The sequence below is a fragment of the Otolemur garnettii genome, unplaced genomic scaffold (assembly GCF_000181295.1).
Source record: "Otolemur garnettii isolate 467f Iridium unplaced genomic scaffold, OtoGar3 scaffold00076, whole genome shotgun sequence".
NCBI classification, from domain to species: Eukaryota; Metazoa; Chordata; class Mammalia; order Primates; family Galagidae; genus Otolemur; species Otolemur garnettii.
In genome coordinates this window covers 2,092,084-2,097,324 of record NW_003852471.1, presented here as the reverse complement: position 1 = coordinate 2,097,324, position 5,241 = coordinate 2,092,084, and the positions used below count along the sequence as shown (strand labels likewise).

The 5,241-nt window shown below is 41.1% G+C and overlaps 1 protein-coding gene across 1 annotated transcript in view; it reads right to left on the bottom strand.

The window, feature by feature from the left end:
• ARHGEF26 (Rho guanine nucleotide exchange factor 26) overlaps positions 1–5,241 on the bottom strand; it is a 122,390-nt gene that overhangs the window by 103,497 nt on the left and 13,652 nt on the right. The gene's annotated exons all lie outside the window — the stretch shown is intronic.

Sequence of the window (5,241 nt, the reverse complement as noted above, 5' to 3'; positions counted from 1 at the left end):
GGTAAAGTCATCCATAACACTGGTAAGAGAAAAAAGGATAGTTTACAAAACAGCAGGTTTAATAACAGGAGAAGATATTTACAATATAGTTCATGAAAAAAATAAGTGACTAAATTACTATAGTATTTTAGAATTTTTGTTTAAAAGAGTAATCGCTACATGCACATTTAAAAAAGAAGAGATCTGAAAAGTTGTATCCCAAAATGTTAACGGTGACCGGGGGAAGGGAAAGATTCTAATTTTTATTTTCTTTGTATCTATTGATACTTTCACACTTTTCTATAATAAGTATGTCTTGGCTTTGTCATTAAAGCCTAATTTTGAATAAGTAAAACTGATTCAATATCCTCTCTCAGAAAAGAAGGAAAACAAGTAAGGCAGACAAGGGGAGTATTTTAAGGATGCCAGAAATACCTGCCGAGGTCCAGAGGAAAGCTGGAGAAATGAGAGGGGACCATCAGTAGATGCAAGAAATAAGACGCTAAGGCCGAGGGAGCCATAAGGAAGAAATATTTTATTCAAGTTCACCCGAGCACCGGCTTATCAGGCAGTGCTGGAAATGAGTGATGACAGACAGTTCTGCAAGCATGGAGTCAGAGGAGGAGGAAGGCCGGGTTGAGTCGGTGTAACTGAGAAGGACGCTGTTTGCACATGCTGACGGTGTGAGTCGAGGCTGAGGAAGGTGAACAGGTCTGAGGGACCTCCCTTGCCGAAGAAAAGAACACCTGTTTCGAAAGCTGGTGCCCATATCTTAATTGCTATTTTATTTTTGTTATTATTTTCGTAAGTGGTTGGTGGATAGAAATGACAAACTCCAAAACAATAAGTTACAACACCAACACGGAAGTTAATATCTGAGGTGTACAAAAAAGAAAAAAAAAAGTAACCTGAGCAAAAACGTCCTTTGGAAACACAGTTAATGAAATAAACTGATGTTTTATATCAGACACACGAGCAGGTGGTGACTATCACCGGACAGGAGTCATCTCATTGGACGGGAGATCTGAGAAACGGACGCCGAATTACCATCTTTCTTCTTCCCTCGGCCTACGTATCAAGCTTCAGACAAGTCAGCGATACTTGCATCACTTTTATTTCCTACTCTGCTCCACTAGCCCAGTTTGAGTCTATCCTAGAGACAGAGCTTTCCCGACCGTCACCTCACTACTCCCGTGATTTCTATCGTTCATTCACCTTGGCGTTCTCTCTGACTTCCTTTAAAACCCCACTGAGACATTTCATTCCCATTGTCTTCTAGACTAGGCTCTAAGCTCCTGGGACGGATTTTAGACTTGTTTTCTTTGCCCATCCACTACGATGCAGTGGGAAACAAATGAATTTGAGTCAGACCTCTAAGGTTTTTCAAATTGTAAGTTATAACCTTTTGGTGAACAACGAAATATAGTTCATCTTTGGACGGACTGATGATTATCTATTTCAATGTAGCTAAACAAACAGCCTATAAGATATGATCATACGTAAGTATGGAGGTTAACTTCTGCTTTGTAAACTGTTAAACAAGAAAAAAAAGTTTATAAAACTTTTTTTTTAATTCAAATTACTGTATTAGGTACAAATATGGAATAACTTAGTGTCATGCAGAAAACCAAAATACTGGTGCTTCTTATATTTTTAGTGCGATGCCATTATTTGTGGGTAAAACTATTTTTATAACACAAAAAATATTTTTATTTGAGGCACACACACTCAAGCACACATAATTCTTTATCATGCAAAACAAGTATCTCATTAAGGTAACCCTTGGGTGTAGACCACAGTTCCAATGTCCACACTATCACATGTAAATTTACACTGGACAAGTCAGTCACACCACTTACCACTCAAAGCTGATTGGAACAGAGCTAGTCAGGCACCTGGCCAAATGACAAGATATGTTTAAGTGACCTATTAAGTCCCTGAGAAGCTGAGGTGAGAAGATGGCTTGAACCCCTAGGAGTTTGAGACCAGCCCAGGCAACACGTCAAGTCCCGAGCTCTACAAAAAAGTTTAAAAATCAGTTGGACATGGTTGTGCATGCTTGCGGTCCCAGCTATGCAGGAGGCTGAAGCAGAGGAATTTGAAGTTGCAATAAGCTATGATGAGGCCACTGCACTCCAGCTGGGGTGACAAAGACTCTGTCTCCCCCCCCCCTAAAAAAGTTTTAACCTAGGTAATTCTATGTGTCAGTTTTTGACGTGAAGGTGGAACAGGGCCTATGCTGTGTAACCCCGAGTCTAACTTGTGAGAACTCAAAAACTCTAAGCATGCAATAGCTCTCAGGGAAAAGGCAGGCCAGCAGAAAGGGAACATTAGCCAATTTATGAGAAGGAAACCAACAGGCAGAGGTGCCAAGTCACATTACTGGCCCAACACCAGAGGAAAATATGATTGCTGCTCTTCCAGAGCCCTGGGCACATGGATCCATTTTTGGAGGGAATTTCAAAGGCTGTTCCAGGTAAACTCCAGACTATAACTAAAACAGCAGGAGAGCAGCCATATTTAACATCCCAGAGTTTCAGCTGCCCGAGATAAAGAACTTGCCATCACAGTAGTCTCACAAAGACTACTGAAGCTGTAACCCTGGTACACAGTAAGTCCTCTGCAAATATCTGGCCAATAATTTAACTGCATGTGAACAAACCAATATTGTGGTGATACAAGGCAGGTCCCAGAGGTACAGCTATCCTGCATGTCAGCCACCGCGCTGCCAGCTTACATGGGGACTTTGGACCCGTGTGGATATAAGGGCTCCCTGCTGCTCAGCTAGGCAGATAACTATCACTTCTAGGACACTCCACTGCCAGAAGCAAGGTTTATTGCCACCCAAAGTGGAAACTGCTCTATTTTTATGTTACTGCAGTTGGATGGGTTTATTGCCTGCTTCAAAGAGGTAAATAATCTGCATGTTTCTCTTGCTGGCAATAATACCTCCCTCTACAGAAGCTGTCTATTGAATGTACAGTCCTTATTTCCTCAAATAATAGAAATACAGGTAATAAATCTTAAGACATTAGAGTATAGACTAATCATCTTTCAACATGTGTTCTGGATAAATTTTTAAAAATTAAGTAAGAAATTTTTAAGAATTAATTATATCTATCTATCTGAGTCTCACTCATTGCCCAGACTGAAGTGAGTGATGCAATCATAGCTCACTATAACCTTAAACTATTGGGCTCAAGCAATCCTCCCACCTCAGCCTCGTGAATACCACAGGTAGGCACCAACATGCTCAGCTAACATTTTTGGTTTTTTAGAAATGGAGTCTCACTGTGTTGTCCAAACTGGTCTTGAACTCCTAGGCTCTGCCAATCCATCTGCTTCAGCTTCCCGAAGTGCTAGGATTACAAGCACGACTGTCCCTCCTCCCCCCTCCCCCACCCAGCCTAATTCTACATGTAGACGGTAATTTTGAAGATGACAAAACTCTCCATCCATCATGGAGACCAATCATTGTGTGAACATGAGCGTGAGAAACAGTCCCATCATTGGTCCTACAGATGGCTATTGTTTTTGAATATATCCCATTCACGTCTCCCAAAGAAATCTCTACTTGAGAACAGAGCTATAATTTAATCTGTGTGATGTATTTAAAAGCACAAGATTGATGAGATCGCCACCTGAGTTCAGGTAAGACAAAAGGCCCAGGGACTGAGCCTAGGAACCCTCCAACATTTAGAGATGCAGGAATGAGAGAAAACCTACGTAGATCAAGAAGCTCCAGCTATACCTGTTACCCACCATTATCTCAAAAGAGTCTGCACATGTGACAGTTTCTCTGCCTGAAGTCCTCCATCCTGTCCCACCAGCTTTGTCCAGCCACCCTCTAGACACTCTCCAGTTGGCAGTCACATCACCTCCTTTGACATCCTCCTGCAGCTGATGGCACCTTGCCCACCAGGTGCTCATCCTTAGGAGATATCACAGCAGCACCAACACGTCCGTCACAGTTTACCACAGGTGTAACTCTGCATTTATTTATGGGATGATTTGATATCGGATGTCTGCCCTGCCAGTCAGGGTATTTGCAAAGACTTGAAAACAAGGTGGAGTGTGTTCTTGCTCTGTCTCCAGGGCCTAGAGTAGGATCTGGTACAGGGCAGGCCCTTAATAAAGATGATGAATGAAGAAGCTATTCATCAATGTCTCTCATCAATGTTCTACTCAATGAAATTTCAAGAAGACCCTCTCTGTCGGGGTCCAGTTGTAGACTTCTATTATGCCCATTAAAATCAAATAACCCTGTGCTCATCTCCTCCCAATTTCTTAGAGTACCTGTCTCTACTGATCTCTGCATACCCTCCGTCTCCTGGTGCGGACACACCAACATCCTCATATCTCACGCCCTTGTTTTCTCAGAAGAATCAATTACAGAAATATTGACATATCTACCAGTCAGTTGCCCCTTAATTACTCAGCTACAAACAGGGTGAGTACTTTCCCCTCATTCTCTATTTTTTAGAAGAGGTTACATAAAGTTCCAACAGTGTTATAACTCAAATAAAGAAAATAAAATTTTTCTGAGGCAGGGTCATTCTGTTGCCCAGGCTAGAGTGCTCTGGCTTCAGCCTCACTCACACAAACCTCAAACTCCTGAGCTCAAGCAAACCCCAAGCCTCAGCCACCCAAGAAGCTAGGACTACAGGCACCCAACTAACTTTTTTTCTATTTTTAGTATAGACAGAATTGGTCTTCAACTCCTGAGCTCAAGGGATCCTCCCACTTTGGCCTCCCAGAGTGCTAGGATTACAGGTGTGAGCCACCACTCATAGCCAAAGGAAAAATTTCAAAGATGATATTAACAAAATCAAAACTGCACTTAATACATAGACAGCTGCAGTAAGTTGTTCCTAGTGTTCATAAATAAAGTCAACAAAAAGACCCTCTGAAAGTAAAATTGAAAAAAAAAATCATAAACGAATATGTACATGTACACACAGTGCATTTTTCCAAAGAGGTCCATGGCTCATGGTTTTGATTTGTTTTTTAAAGCATGGAAAATCTCCCAAAAGGGCAGACCGCTAAACGCACATCCATCCTATGTAATTAGCAGTTATAACACTGAAGATCATGTGTAGATATGACATAACTTCTAAGATACATCATTTAGGAAAAAAAGTTGTATATTTTAAATAATCTCTATATTATTTATGTAAGTACATGTAATCGACATTTTTTTCCTGAAATGTATATATGTGGATTCTGGGAATAGTGCTACCAAATTTAAAACAGCATTATCCA